Source organism: Pelodiscus sinensis, chromosome 3 (assembly GCF_049634645.1).
Source record: "Pelodiscus sinensis isolate JC-2024 chromosome 3, ASM4963464v1, whole genome shotgun sequence".
In the NCBI taxonomy this organism is placed as follows: Eukaryota; Metazoa; Chordata; order Testudines; family Trionychidae; genus Pelodiscus; species Pelodiscus sinensis.
This window is the reverse complement of record NC_134713.1, coordinates 70,248,898-70,265,181: the sequence shown is the minus strand read 5'-3', so window position 1 is coordinate 70,265,181 and position 16,284 is coordinate 70,248,898. Positions and strand designations below refer to the sequence as shown.

The 16,284-nt window shown below is 39.9% G+C and overlaps 1 long non-coding RNA gene across 1 annotated transcript in view; it reads right to left on the bottom strand.

Annotated features, from left to right (window-relative positions):
• LOC112545037 (uncharacterized) overlaps positions 1 to 16,284 on the bottom strand; it is a 44,900-nt gene that overhangs the window by 19,575 nt on the left and 9,041 nt on the right. Inside the window, exon 2 of the long non-coding RNA XR_003088418.2 lies at positions 3,574 to 3,702. This is a non-coding gene — a long non-coding RNA (uncharacterized LOC112545037). The remainder of the gene's footprint in view (positions 1 to 3,573; positions 3,703 to 16,284) is intronic.

Here is a 16,284-nt window from a genome sequence, read left to right as displayed (position 1 = left end):
GGCAGATCTTCCCTTGCTGCAGCTCGTAATAAAACTGCCTCTGGCTACTTGTTGCTTAAACACAACGCAGAGTGACGGCTTGTTTTCTTCTACACAGTCTGTACTGGCCCTCTTGCACAAAAGCATTTGCGCAAGAGGGCTTTTTCTCGAGCGGGAGCAGCATAGTATTTGCGCAAGAACACTGACAATCTTACATTAGATCATCAGTGTTCTTGCGCAAATTCAAGCGGCCAGTTTAGACAGCTTTTTCTGCTTTTGCGGAAAAACTTGCCAGTCTACACGCAGCCTCGAAGTCCAGGCACATCTCCTTTTCCTGCCACAACCAAATCCTGACCTTGCTTTCAGTTAGGCTAAGAGGAAGCTGCATACCAAATATAGTGGTTCTAGCTGTTACCTTTTAGGAGGAGTTCTTGAACAAATGGAGTCACAGGTGGACAGACAGACAGGTGCACATTTCTAAAATATATAGACAGATAATAATGCGGCATATCTTCTAATGGGTGCTAAGTCAACTTAATGTTATTTGAAAGTTTCTACCCGCATTGCCATTGAACTCACTTAAATCAGAACAATTTTAGCAGGCGTCCCATAAATGGCATAGGGAAATATGGCCACTCTAGACATAACCAGAATAAGCTGGTAAAAGTAGAAACAAAAAAATCCTAGGAAGGCAAACACTTGTTAGAAATAAAAACAAATTATACAATTCCCCTATAAATAAAGTTTTAAAATGTTTGTAATAGAATAGAAGAGAATAAAAGCTGTTTCTGTAGATTACTGAGCACGAAGAAAAAAAGTAGCCGCTTGCCACATGCAAAAGAGGTATCAAACACAGTCCTTGTAGTTAGACTAGAACTCTGCATGTCAAAACTTGTAGGCTGTTTTCCCAGTGTTCCACTAACGCACTGTGTAATCTTTTAATAAGTCATCCAAGTGCTGAAATTTCTCTACCAGCAATAGGAGAACAGAACTAACTTACCTCACTAGAGCTGTTTTAAGACCGAATTCATAAGAGTTTTGAGATCCTGGAACAGAAGGTGCTATAACAGTGTTATTATGTAAGTATTACTATTTTCTGGCTATTTTACAGCTTTTGGATTTTTCATAGGAATATTTAGACCAGAACACCATGGCCCCTCAAGCAGGATGGCAATAGCACAGATAGAACTCATTCTCCAAAACTTCAAGCCTCCTACCACACTAGCTAAAGGAGTACTACTTTTTAGTTTTTAACAGTGTAAGACCTATGACCAAGAGTGGTCATACCAATTTCATCTAGCAGGGGACAATAGCACATGCACACACTGGCCAGTGAGGGTGCATCTACACTGCACTCTTAGCTTGGAATACACTGCACAATTTGTGCTATGCAATTTGTACTCTTGAAATAGAGCTCTATTCTGAAATGTCCCTTAATCCTTGTGGATGAGGTTTACAGGGACATCGGAATAGCATACCTGTTATTTCAAAAGCTACAAATAACGGGCATGCTGTCAAGACATGGAAATATCCCAAAATAGCGCCACTATCTAGATGCACCCTGACAGTATAGACTGTTAATCTCATATCTGCTTATTCTATATCTAATCCTTGTTGTATAGTGGTTTAGTACACAGTAAAAAAATGGAAGACAATGGTACTACTTGCTGTTAAATGTACAGTTATGTAGTACTGAAAAAATAAAGATTCATGCTTAAATATGTCATGGACGGAACTGTTCACTGACTCCATGAAAAGTCTTGTATCATGATTATCTCATTTGAAGACTAACCTTGTATTACAGTACATCCAAAACTAGACCCAAACTTATTGACACAGCCAGACTTTCTGGTTACATGCATTACCTCGGATGCACCTTTATTTCATAGCAACTACTGCAAACATGAATATCACAACGAAAATGTGGGCAAATATGGCACATGCACAAAGGCTACAAAGACTTGTTGAACCATGACTTTCATTGTATTCATGTCCCTTTTGTGTTTGATTTCCTCATATATTGTTGGAAGTAAGTTTACTGGCAGAGATGTTTGCTGACAGAGTGAATTTTAAGCAGTTTTTGTTGACTATGAATGGAAAATGAATTCTAAGGTCATCATTGTGTGTATTTGCCCTGGCAACTTAATTCTTAGTATTACATTCACCAGAGAGAGAACACAAGCACAAGTCCTGTCGCCAAGCAGAATAGCTCAAAAGTTGAATATCGCATATCGTGAACAAACTGCTTGTAAACCCATTACAGACCAAGCTTCAATTAAAGAAAATACTTAGTGAATTAATTTCATATATTCAAGAAAATGTCAGTCTATTTATGAACAATACTCAGATGACCCCTCCAATTCATGAATTGTCACATGTTGTCCTCATTGCTAATAAGTGTGTGTACATTTATAATTGTGGGGTTTTTTTTACTACAGGTACTGTGCATATGCTCTTGTATGCCAAGGAATGTAAAGTTAGATTATTTCCCTTGTGATGAGTAGCTGATGACCTGATTTGCAAGACACTGAGGCACTATTCTTTTGATATAAGTGCTCATTCTGTTTCATTGTTTCTTTTGGTTGTATCTCTGGAATGTTCCCCAGAAAACCAGTTATCAGCTTCAAAGTTGAATTCATTCCAGATAACCATCCAAAGTCAAAAAAGCTTAACCAAGCCTCTTTGGGCAACATCATAGTTGTGGAACTCATTTGTTCTTCTCCAATGATTTCTATTTCCCATTATTGCTGAATATCAGGGCTACAAAATGGAACCATGTACCGCTCTCAGTCCTCAGTACATTTCCAAATGTTAATAGTAGGAGGGTAGCACAAAGACTCAAAAGTAAGGTACAGCCCTTATCTTGTAAAAAGGGCCCAGTATTTCCAAAGTGATGACTGATTCTGGATGTTTAAACTGAAGCAGCTAGTGCCTGTTTTTTGAGGGATACTGAGTGCTCATGACTCCAAATGAAGCCCATGGGAGCGCCGGATACTGAGTGCTTCACAAAAGTAGTCTGTGTGTGTCTAAAAACTGAGACTTAAAATCAGCGATTCTTGAAATGTAGGCCTAACTTTATGCTTCATTTGTTGCTGTTAACAGCCAATGTAAATAGCTGTGTGAAAGATGGTGTTTGTAGTGCACACACAAAGCCACACTGATGGATAGATTGTCAGCAGTGGGGATTAAACCTAGGACCTCTGGTTCTAAAATGTGAGCCTCTACTGCATGTGAAAAAATAAGACCCACTTCTGTTAGACAAGGCTATAGCAGGCTCATCAATCACTAGCTGTGTGGCTCAGCTACCACTAGCTGGGGACAGAGTGCCACACTACATGGGGAGGGTGTACACACATCAGCAAGTTTATTAGGTTTACAAAATCCAGGATCTATGCTACATAGTCTTCAGAATAACCTACCGGCACCTTATCCATTAACTATTTACAAATATGCCCATGCACAGCACTCGCCCAACTGCTGCTCAGTGCGTGGTAAAAAATAGGACACTTAAACTATTTCTGTCGTGTTGGGATGTACCAAACCTGCACTGGGCCTGAAAGAGTTTACCAGGCTATCTGGCTGAGAGAGACTCACCCCAATAGCGCTGCAGGTCATGCTTCAGCTGGAGGACAGGTATAAAGGCCTGTGGAGCAGCTCAGTCAGGGCTGACTGCCATGGAGGAAGGAGTGGCTGCCAACTAAAACCGAATCAGTTTTAATCAACCTGTAAAATAAGAGAATGCCAACCTAAATTAATTATATGTATTTGTCAGTGTTTTGAAAAATGTAGAGTGTATTGATTTCAGTTACAACACAGAATACAAAATGTATAGTACTCACTTCATATTACTATTTTGGATGACAAATATTTGCAATCTAAAAAGATAAATAATTCATCTCAAACAAATACTTTAGTGCCGTGGTCACCAACCAGTAGATCGTGATCTACCGGTAGATCTTGGAGGCTCTAAGAGTAGCTCTTGAGCCCTCTCTGAACTGTGCGCCTGCGCAGTACATTTACATTAGATTTCCTCATTTGAGGAGCAGCTACTCACCGAGCAACAGCACAGGTGAGTAGCTGCGAGAAATGGTGGGAATTTTTTTTAAAAGTAGCAGTATAAGGATTGGGATAGCAAGTGATGGAGAGGAGGAGAATAGAGAGGGCAGGACTTCAAGGAAGGGGCGGGGCGGTAGATCTTGGCTTGGTCTGTCATTTAAAAAGTGATCTTGGGTGTAAAAAGGTTGGAGACCACTGCTTTAGTGCAATCTCTTGATTATGAAAGTACAATTCACAAATGTAGAATTATTAATATTATTGTTTATGTAATGGCATTAAAAACAAAACAAAGTAAAACGTTAGAACCTACAAGGCCACTCAGTCTTACCTTTTGTTCAATCAATTACTCAGACAAATAAGTCTGTGTACATTTATGGGAGGTAATACTGGCTATTTCTTATTTACAACGTCACCAGGAAGTGAGAACATGTGTTTGCATGGTACAGTTATTGTTGGCGCATATCTGGGAAGTAAATACTAAACATTTGTGTGCCCCTTTGTGCTTCGACCACCATTCCAAATTACAAGTGTCCATGCTGAATTTAAACTGGTATTCTTTTGTTTAACAGTGTGATTAAAACTTTGATGAATCATGACTTTTAAAAATGTCACGATTAATTGCAATGATGTTTTAAAATAGTTTGACAGCCCTTGTGCTAACATAACCCAGTAAATAACAGCATTAACCAGCATTAAACAAGATGTGCGTTTTGGTGTACATGGTTAGCACCATGGCACATGCATGATTAAAAGTCCTTTTAATCTTTTATTAAAAATAAAGAAAAGGAGAAAGAGTTAAAGCATTTGAAAGGTATGCTTCATTGTAACACAATTTCTTGTTCCTTTTCTCATTAGTTGGAGAGAGATTTAAAAAAAAACCCCTCCCTCCTTGTTTGACAGTTTCTGGGAGAGTAACAAAGATAATAACTGTTCATTTGGAGAAAAGGGAAGCTAGTTGAGATGATCTGGAGATATCTTTGCTGCTTTTTTAAAGTCTGATCTTGAAAGAAAAGCCTGCTTGTTTGATAGTCTGTTAAGTGGTATCAAAGTGGTAATAATGGTCATCCCAGGTGGTGTTTAAAATTTAGCTGATGCTGGCAGTGGTGTTGATGTCATCTGGTCTGTGCTGGCTAGGACACATCACAGGGTCAGCGTGCTGAAGGCCCTGGGTGCCAGGCAAATTATGGGGGTGGCAGCCAGGGTGGTAAAGCTCACTCCGTTCTTTCCATCTTTGCTTCATTAATACTCGTTTTTTAATACTTTCTTGATGAAATCTTTCTTTTAAGCAAGCAATGACAGTGATGGGTGGAATAGTCCTTCTCCATATTATTTTGTCCACCAATTTTGATTGATTAATTTTGGGCTCCTGTTTCTAGCCAGCATAATTTCAACACATTCGTTCATAGCAATTTGGCCTTGTTTAGACGAATCAAGTTATTCTGTGTTCCTTTCATACTTTTCCCCATCATCTTTTATTTTTATAGGTTATTATAAGATCTTATGAACCATTACATATATTTTACAATTATGAACTCACAAAGCAGGTACATTTGTAGGTCCAGTTGGGTATGTCTACACAGCAGGGCAAAAGTTGAATTAAGATATGCAACTTTAGCTACATAATTGCATATCTGAGGTTGAAATAGCTTATTTAGGCTTTTGGTGCTGTCTACACAGCAGGAAGTTGAAGGAAGAACACTCTTCCTTTGACTTCTCTTACTCCTCATGAAATAAGGATTATAGGAGTTGGAGTAAGAAGTCCTACATCTTGACATTATTTTGAAATAATGACTTGCTGCATAGACAAGCATTTTGTCAACATATCGCTGCTATGTAGACATACCCATTGTGACAACAGAAATGCTCAAATACTATAGCAATGGGGGCCATATAGATATCTTAAGTAAAACCTTATAATGACCTGAAGGCCCACTGTTGCCCAAGATAAGATGCCAGAATGCTGTTAACTTGGGGACAACTTATAAATGTGGAAATACTGCAAGTATTAAAGATACAGGAAAGCCAATAGAAGCTGGTAATCCTAACATCATTAGAATCCTGCACAAAGATAAAATCTGTATTTGCAGCCACACCTGTATTTGCAAAAATGAGCTGCAGATATCCGCACTGATATCCATGGATGAAGATATCTGCAAACTTGCAGGTTCTAGACACAACATTTGTATCAGCATCCATGTCCACAAAAATGAGCTGTGGACATACACATATGTGGATACCCATGGATATAAAATAGATATCTGTGGATTTGCAGAGCACTACTCATCATACCCTGCTAGGAATATCTTTTGTCTGAGAAGTTGTATTGCTCACTATTAGAGGATCCCAGTTTAAGAAATGATGGAGAGTTTCTTCCCTGAACTTCTATTCCCCGATAACTAAGGCAACATGCTTCACTGTTTTTGTAGCATCTGAAGACCCCATTAGGGATCTAGATCCATTCTGCTGGGCACAGTATAAACACAGTAAGAGACATTCCCTCCCTTGAAGAGTTTACTCTAACACATGACATAACACATAACATAACAAACAGAGGGAATGGACTAGGGAAATACAGTAACATGATAGAAATACAACTTAACTAGGCCAGCCATGTTCTCAATTAGCAAATTTTGAGACAGGTTTTTTAATTTTGTTTTTTAAGATACAAGTTAAACAAGAAATGTTAATGATGTTGGTAATCCCTATCGGCCATCTGCCTGCTCATTAACTTTGCTTATTTTCCTAAGCCAAGGCTGGGCCATCACTTTGTGCTGATGCTCCAAGCAAATATCAGTAGCAAATGATCCTGTTAAGTAAGTGCAAATGCTGGAGGCAGTGCTGAGGGCAGAAAATACAGGATGGACAAAACCTATAACCTTCAATGCTATTTGTTGCTTGAGCACCATTGGAATACTAATTCACAAGGGTCTATTTAGCCAGCAGTTGTCTGACAGCAAAATAAAATATATGTCCCTTTTTGATAGGAGATCTGTGTTTAATCATTGCATGCTGTCATTTCTTATATCTGATAGAGGATAAAGCATTTGACATCATGAAAGAGTAAAAAGAGCAGACCAAATTAATCTTAACACCAATGGAGTTCTTCCAAGGATGTATTTGGCCAAATGTATCCATAAGAAGTGGGACTTAATACTTTTAAACCTTACTTAGGGCCTAACCCAACTTCTGTTAAAGTTACTATTAGCTGGTCTCTAAGGGTATGTCTACACAGCAACGTTATTTTGGAATAACTGACATTATTCCGAAATAACATAGTGCGCGTCTACATGACAAGCCTTTATTTTGAAATAATGTCGAGCTGGAGGACTTCTTACTCTGACTCATGGTAACCTCATTTAATGAGGCATATGGGAAGTTGAAGGAACGGCATTCTTCCTTCGACTTCCTGCTGTGTAGACTGTGCCAAATGCCGAATTAAGCATTTTTGACTTAAGCTACACAATTGAAGTTATGTAGCTGAATTCAACTTTAACCCTGCTGTGTAGATGTACCCTAAGTTTCATTTAGAAAGTAATTAAAATGTGACAAAAATGTGGTTGTTATGCTTGGCTGCTAGAAATCTAGTTCATTATCCATTATCAGCTTCTGATATGAATTACCTGCTGTAGCCAGACAGACTCCTCCCCCCATATCATCCATCTTATTTGCCTCTCTGAAGCATACAGGGCAGAGAAGGAGCAATAAAATCAGCATAGTCTATGCTGGTTCATCTGATCCTGAGAAGCTGAAAACATAGATATGAGGAGGGGGAGAGCGATTAAGGCAATAAGCTGGCCTCGAGGCTGCGAGAAGTACCCAGCTGGCACCCATGTTGATACGAACACGCAGTCCCTGGGGCTATGTCTAGACTGCAGGCTTCTTTCGAAAGCATCTTTCGAAAGAGCATCTTTCGAAAGATCGCGTCTAGACTGCAGGCGGATCTTTCGAAAGAGAAATCCGCTTTTTCGAAAGAGAGCACCCAGCGAGTCTGGATGCTCTCTTTCGAAGACGGCCTCTTTACATTGAAGAACGCCTTCCTTCGAAAGAGGAACTTTCGAAGGAAGGCGTTCTTCCTCGTGAAACGAGGTTTACCGCCATCGAAAGAAAAGCCGCGTTCTTTCGAAATAATTTCGAAAGAACGCAGCTTGAGTCTGGACGCGGGGGAAGTTTTTTTGGGAAAAGGCTACTTTTCCCGAAAAAACCCCTGAGTCTGGACACGGCCTGGGAGAGGAATTTCCCACTAAGAAAAGAATGCCCAGTACTTCCAATTTAGTTATCTCTCTTACAAGTGTAAATTAAGTTCACAACTCCCTTGTAAGAACTGGTTTCACAAAAGACAGACCAGCACCATTTGGCATGACAGATAAGAAAGAGAAATACGTGACCCAATGGGTATAAAGATGGGTACAGCAGCACATTCACTTTGAGTGTCATTCTACCCTCTACCTGCTGGTCGGGTTAGGTATTTTGACCTCCCGAGGTTCCATGAAGATGCCCACCTCGTATTTTCGTCTTTCCTAGGAATTGAGGGACCGGCCCTAGCCTGACACGCTGGAGTCCAGAGGCACAGAAGGGGGTAAAAATTGTACCTGGTATGGTCCTCTGTCTTAAGTGTACACAGACTTAGAGCTCTTTAAAGATTAAGCTGTTATTTGGTACTATTATTTCTGTTTTCCTATCTTTATCTTCTTTGTAACCATTTTTAAGATCTATATTTTGCTAGCAGTTAAGAAATAGAGCAATAGCCATTGCAACCATATGATTTATAAGCTTCCTCAATGAACCTGTAACTGTTTAAGCTTTAACCTGACTCCTTCAGTTGTTGTAACAGAACCAGGCACAATTTAAAAGAACTTCAGCCGGTCTTAAGGGACAGATATAGGGAGAGCTTGGGCATTTGGATTTGTGTCACTCCCAGGTGGCAGATCCACTGGGGCACCTTTCAGTCTTTCCCTAAGGCTGCCCGCTGCGAAGGAATTATGAATTCTAGCAGCTGAAATCCAAGGTGTTATAAGCTCTCCCTGTAAACTTATTGGGCGCCCATCAACCTCCTCCAGGTTGCCTGCTGCAAGGGACCCCGGTCCCAGCAGTTGAAGTCTCGGGTGTATAGCACATACACACTGCCCTGACCGTCGGCTGACACCTGCTTTGCAGTCTGATTGTCTTTTCATTGTAAAGGACTATGAAGACTATGTTGGTGCAGAATCAGGCCACAGCAACAACCAGGAAGTTCCTAGATGGCTACAGATTTGTTAATATGTTTATCAGGAACCTTCTGATAACTTCATGAGTGAACTTTGCAATGGGCACTGGAATTCAGAGAGCTTCTCAGTAGAGAAAGAAATGATTTTTTTCCCCCAAATGAATCTGTTTGCTGACAAACCAAGTGCAATGAAGATTCCCACCAATTCCGTCCTGTTTTTAACCTATTTTTTAAATGCTCTCCTTTAGCTAAGCAATCTTTTCTGCTGGAGTAAGAGTGCCTTCTAGGCAGAATGCTGCATATCTGGTTGGGAGATCCCTATAGTTTTCATTTAGTTATTCAGTTTAAATATATATCTGTAAAGTTCCTTTGGGCTATTTGCTCAGATGTGTGGCTGAAAGCCAGCCCTGTTACCTGTGTTCTCCCTTGCCTTTGTAACAGTCATTTTGATTCTAAACTAAATCATTTCCTCATCCTCTAGATTCTTTGACCCTGTTGTTAGTTTCATATAATATTATGTTGTCTCTCCTAAAGATTCCCATTGTATTTTCCAATCTTCTGAACATTTGAATGACCTATCATATTTTTATCAGGATATCACTTTTTTTTGCTTGTTTAATTCTATACTTTCCAACATGCTCCCGTTCTCTTTTCTGGATATAGGTTCTTTACCTCCTTTTCTATCCTAAACCATATGGATGCTTAAAGGCATGCTGAATAAAATGAAATATAGATATACCTGCTTTGAAACCCCACCATTTGAGTAGTTCTGAAGGGACAAATTAAAAAGCAACCTTTAAAAATGAGAATTTATTTTATTGACTATTGTAGTTTAGTCTAAGCCGAACTGCTCTAATAGTTAATGGGATTCTTGCCACTGTTTTCAAGACAGGAGAACTGGGATCTCAAAGAAGCATGTTTAAATCATGGATGGGTTTGTGAGTGAGACCCACAAAAGGGATTTATGTGTTGCGGTACTCTGCTGCAAAGCTTAACCTTTCAGTGCCTAGAAAATCACATGAACAGCACTGCAATTCACAAAGCCTAAGTTAGGTGCCCAAGCACCTATACAATGACTGGGAGAAGAAGACAAGTGCCTTAGAATTAGAACCACAAAAAACCAGCCTGCTTGCACTACTGTAGTCAATGGCAAATGCAGATGGAAGGAGTGTGTGCTAAGCCTTGCCCTGTCTCACAGGTAAACTCTTGAAACTGGACTGCAAGGAGGCACTTATTTATGCTTGTGATTAATAAATTGGGGGGAAGATGGGTGTTCAGTTGCCTAAGTCACGGTAGCAAGAGTTAGATGCCTACAGGGTTAGGCAACAGCTAACTGGAGGTTTTTGTGGATCTCAATGGTGTGTAGAAACTGGGCTTGGGCACCTAAATATCCTAGTGGGTTCCACCCTGTGTTCCCTTAGTGGCAGTGTATAGGGGCCATAAATAGCTCACAAGGCTCCTTGCCTCCTATGGTGCTCAGGACATGAATTGGGTTGTAGAATGAAGTTGGGCACCCAAAATTAATCTCTATGAGCCTCGGTTCTCCATCTGTACAATGGAGATAAAATACCCTCTCACCTCAGAGAGGTGCAGGTGTTGGAAAGATGAATTAATTAATATTTGTGGACTGCTCAGACACCATAGTAACAAGTGTCATTAAAAAAAAAGCTCACTATTTTAGTTTCTGTTTCTCTAATTTCTAACAGAAACATATTCCATACATAGGAGCTACACAGTTTTGCCTCATTCCTGCTCCAGCTTCACTACTGCTCAAGCCTCTTTCACCAATGTGAGCATTCTAAGAAAAGAAACTGAGGTTCTTCCCATGATTTGGAAGTAACCGGAGAGTTGACTTGAGCCAGCAGTTTATTCCATTGCTGATACAAACCTGAACCAAGAACTTTGCAATTGATGCATGTATTTGATTTCTTTAACAATTTTAACTCTCAACCTTGATTTCTTTTCCATCATACATAAACAGATTTTAGGAGCTTCAGGGGGTAGCTGAGTTAGTCTGTTACAGAAAAAATAAAAAAAAGGTCTGGTAGCACTTTATAGACTAACAAAACATGTAGATGGTATCATGAGCTTTTGTGAGCACACCCCACTTCTTCAGATGACCGGAGTTATGAGTTGGGGATATGAAAACTCAAAATAAATAGGAGCGGGGAAGGGGAGGGGGAGAGAAAAAGAGAGGAGGATGGGAGACAGAGCATCATTAAGTATCTGGAGAATGGGTACTTAAACCTAAGCAGATAAAAATCAAAGTCAATAGATAGATTCCTAAAACAGGAAGGATACCACTCAGGGAGCTGTTAGCACCTTCAGTGGTTATTAAGTAGGTAGAGTCCCCACATCACAATTGAGTCCATTAGCATGTGAATTGAATTTGTGGATGAACTGGGATTCCAGGGCTTCTCTGTGTATTTGGCTTGTAGAGCTGGTTTGTGAGGACATCTACTTGCAGGTCTGTCAGACTGTGGTTAGGCAAGCTGAAATGCTCACAAACAGGCTTCTGTATAGTCCCTTTACGTGTATCTGATTTGTGTCCATTGATTCTTTCCCACAGAGACCGTCCAATTTGCCATATATATATATATATATATATATATATATATATATATATATATATATATATATATATATATAAAACAGTGGGGCACTGCTGGCATTTGATGGCATAGATCAAATTACTGGATGTACAGTCAAATGACCCTTTGATTTTCTGGCTTATGTTTTTTGCTCCAGTGCTGAATTTGCCAGTGTAGATATGTGGGCACAGTTGGCATCTTTTTTGGTTCAGGGCTGGGTTCCTGGAGGTTTATGATGTGGTTGTGTGGCATGGTTATCAGAAAGAATACGTTTCAGGTTAGGGGGTTGTCTGTAAACAAGAATAGTTTTTCTCCTAAGACCTCTGAGAGTGAGGGATCATTTTCCAAGATGGGTTGTAGATTGTGTATAATGTGTTGGAGGGGTCTGAGTTGTGAACTGTAGGTAACAACAAGAGGTGTTCTGTTGTTTTCTCTTTGGGGTCTGTCTTGAAGTAGTTCATGTCTGGGTATTTTTTTGGCTCTGTTTTTTCACTTCCCCAGGTGAGTATTTCAGTTTTAGGAATGCTCTGTAAAGATTCTGTAGGTGACTGTCCGTCTCCGTTTGTGGGGTCGGAGCAAATCACAGAGAAGCTCTGGAATCCCAGTTCATCCACAAATTCAATTTCCATGCTAATGGACTCAATCGTGATGTGGGGACTCTACCTACTTAATAACCAATGAAGGTGCTAACAGCTCCCTGAGTGGTATCCTTCCTGTTTTAGTCAAAGTCAAAATCTATTGACTTTGATTTTTATCTGCTTAGGTTTAAGTACCCATTCTCTAGATACTTAATGATGCTCTGTCTCCTACCCCACTCTTTTTTTCTCTCCCCACTCCCTTTCCCCTCTCCTATTTATTTTGAGTTTTCATATCCCCAACTCATAACTCCAGTCATCTGAAGAAGTGGGCTGTGCCCACAAAAGCTCATGATACCATCTACATGTTTTGTTAGTCTAGAAAGTGCTACCAGACCATTTGTAGTTAGATTTTAGTTACTAAAGCACTGACAGATTTTTGCATAAGATTGGAGTTATAAAGTGATCTAGGTATGTGGCTGTGCCTTTGGGATTGGAAGAACTTTTTATTTGATGAGATTGGCTTTCATAACCTCTCATCTGGACAAGGAATGCTACTGGTGGTGAAAAAGGAGAATTGAAGTATCTGAGGGAATTTTTTTGTGTGACTTGTTGTTAGCCAGTGTGGTGAAACAGAAGTGCTCTTTCTGGCTGGGTCAGTGTACCTTTTAAGTGGAGGAACCCCAGTCTTGGGCAGAGCAGCCCTGTTTCTAAGCCAGTGGTTCTTAAACTTTTGTCCCATGGCCCACCCCGCTCAATGCAAACTTTTCCACAGACGACCAGTTGCTAATGGAAACTCTCCATATATTATATAATTATGCCCGAGACATTTTGCTAGTGCTGCAGCTAGGACAAATGGTCTAATTTAACCAGTAAGAAAGGAAATATTAATCAAAATTATTAAACAGATTAATCACTTTAACTTTCTCATGTTGGTTTGCCAAACTTCATTTTAAACAAAGTAAAATATTTATGTCCAACACAAAAGGTTTCAACACTGTCTTTATTTAGCAGGGGTGGAGAATCTTTATTGTGTTGGGGGTCATTGACCCACTGAAAAATCAGTCAGGGACAACATAAATAATAAGCCAAAAACACAAAACAAAACAAAACAAAAAATCAAACCAAACCCGTAACCCTCACCAATGTGGCCCCCGGTTGAGACACCTCACTCTCCTGGCAGTGTAACCTCATGGTAGAGGAGGGGATCAGGAAGGACTGAGGTTCAGGACTTCCCATAGGCCAGAATAACTCTTCTGGCATTCCCCAGTTAGTAGATTTTGTGGACCCCCCCGCCACTATGCTCTGGGATTAGGTGAAAAAGGAGGGGTTCAGTGTGTGGGACAGGGTTACCAGTGAGTGGGATAGGTATGGGGCTGCAGAATCTGGGTGGGAGGTGTGTGATGGACTCTTCCCTATGCTTTATGAAAATATGCTTATGAATATGTATAACTGGAAAATGCTTTATGCAAAAGAATCCTTGTAAGGTATCATTTGAAAAGTTACAGTTTGTTGAATGTGTATATTCTATTTGTGTGCATGTATCATTTCTGTATTTTAAGTTAGAAATATAAAGTATAAACCAGCTAAGAGTGGTCCATTAAGGGTACTTTATGGCTCATTGATCTGTCAATGGGTTTGTTTTTCCTATGAACCAGCCAGTAGGAGGGGCTCAGAGTCCCCACAAGGGCATGTGACCATGTCACCTGATGCTGGAATCATCTTGAATTTTGTACTCTTCCATACGAGTGTGGGAGAATCAAACAGTCTTCTTGACATAGGGAAATCTTATATAAGGCACGTAAACAAAGATGGCTTTCAGCTGGCATTACAACTGCCTTTCCACTGCCAGAAGATATAAGAAAACACTTGGAAACGAACGGACTATAATGACAGAGGAGACCTGAAGAAGACCTGCTGAACCCAGGTCAGAAAGAACATCTCTGGCTTGAGGACTTTACCTGTAATAAGAACTAAGGTGAGAAATTATGATTTGTAACAAGTTCTCTTAGCACATTAAGCAGAGCTTGTGTGTTTTGTTTTATTTTATTTTGTAACCTACATTGTTTTGTCTGTTATCTCTTATGACTACTTAAATCCTGCTTTTTATAATTAATAAAATAACTTGTTTATTAATAGAGCCAGTGTAAATAATTGTTCCCTGGGGGAGGCAAACAACATGCACCTCTCTCTTTCACTGCTAAAGGGTGCAAACAAGTTATGAGCATGTGCTGTATAAAATTTTATGCGGAGTAAGAAGGATTTATATGGGGTTCCTGTCCCATTGGGGCTGTGCACCTAGGTGCTATTGCAAGTATTTTTGATTGAGTCTGACCAGAACTAATCTGATCCCAATGTCTGTATTACTTTACTGTGGGCTGTGACCCCAATTCTATGCCAATACTGGAGGAGACCGGAGGATCTGGTTCAGCAGAACAGGGTGCGCCAAAAGGGCAGGTAGGCTGGCTCAGTGGTATTTCAGCACATCAAGTGACAGTCTCAGTCTGTGTCTAGACTGCATCCCTCTGTCAACAGAAAGATATAGATTAGGCCCATCAAAATTGCTAATGAAGCAGGGATTTAAATATCCCATGTTTCATTAACATAAACATGGTCACCGCTTTTTTTCGAAACAGAGTTTTTTAAAAAAAAATGGCAGTCTAGATGTGGCTCTGTCAAAAATAAACCCTTTTTTAACAGATTCTGTAAACCTCATTTTTTGAGGAATACTGTTGAAAAACAGTTTATTTTCGACAGCTGCCATTTTTTTGAAAAAACTCTGTTTTGAAAAAAAGCGGTGGCCATTTTTTATGCTAATAAAGTGCGGGATATTTAAATCCCTGCTTCATTAGTAATTTCGATGTGCTTGATTTGCACAGAGGGATGAAGCCTAGACGTAGCCTCAGAGAGAGCTCTTTGGCCAAACTCATCACAATGTGTATGCAGTAAAATGTTTTGTTTTGGTAAGGTTTTGTAGAAATGTAGATTTTAAACTATATACACTGTTGAAGCAAAAAACGCTCCTCTCTGTTTAGGCAGCTAACAAATAGCTTTATTAATTAATAAAGCACAGCATGAGCCAAACGTGGTCCAAGCAAAGCTGGGCCCAGTAAGGCTGGCTAATACAATCAATCCGAGTATTTTATACCCTTAACCAAACAAGTCTGACGTCAGGGCAAGAAATCAAAGTGAACTTCAAAGAGGAATTACTATCAGCATAGAAAGAAACAGGTTAAAAGGGAGTTCGAGCTTCAGCTCAAAATAGTTGATTAACACATTCCAACAGCGCATCCCTCTGGTCTCTCCCCACCTCGGTGAAGGCCAGTTCACTCCGTCGTGCAGACACAAGAAACTGAAATGGCTTTTGTTATACAGAATGGCTTCTAGCTAAATATGAAATGATTTCTACACACACTATGGATGTTTAGATACTAGAAAAAAATCAAGGTTGAAGCAAAGTGCTTTGGAGTGACTGATGGTGAAGTTTGTGACAGTCCTTAGTGCCACAGTTCTGGACCAGTCTATATACTGATCTGATCTGTGGCAACTCTTGTATCACAAGCAATTGCACTTCCTTGTAAATTGGTTACATTTAAAAGTTTTGAGTCAAATAATTTGAAATAATATATTAGATTTTTGTGAGCACACTCTGGTCCTTTAATGAGGATTTTATTTGTGCTTGTCTGCCTCTCATGGAGAGTCACCCATCTGCAGTGCTCTTGCTAGGAGATATGGGTAAGCATCTGTCTTGGTAGCTGTTGCCAGTTGGATGCTGGGCAGGGAATCCATAATACCCACAGGATGGTGCTTGACATCTTCACATTTGCTGAAACACTGAAGGCCACATCCATGGAAGTGAGAACTATCTGTATGGCATAGT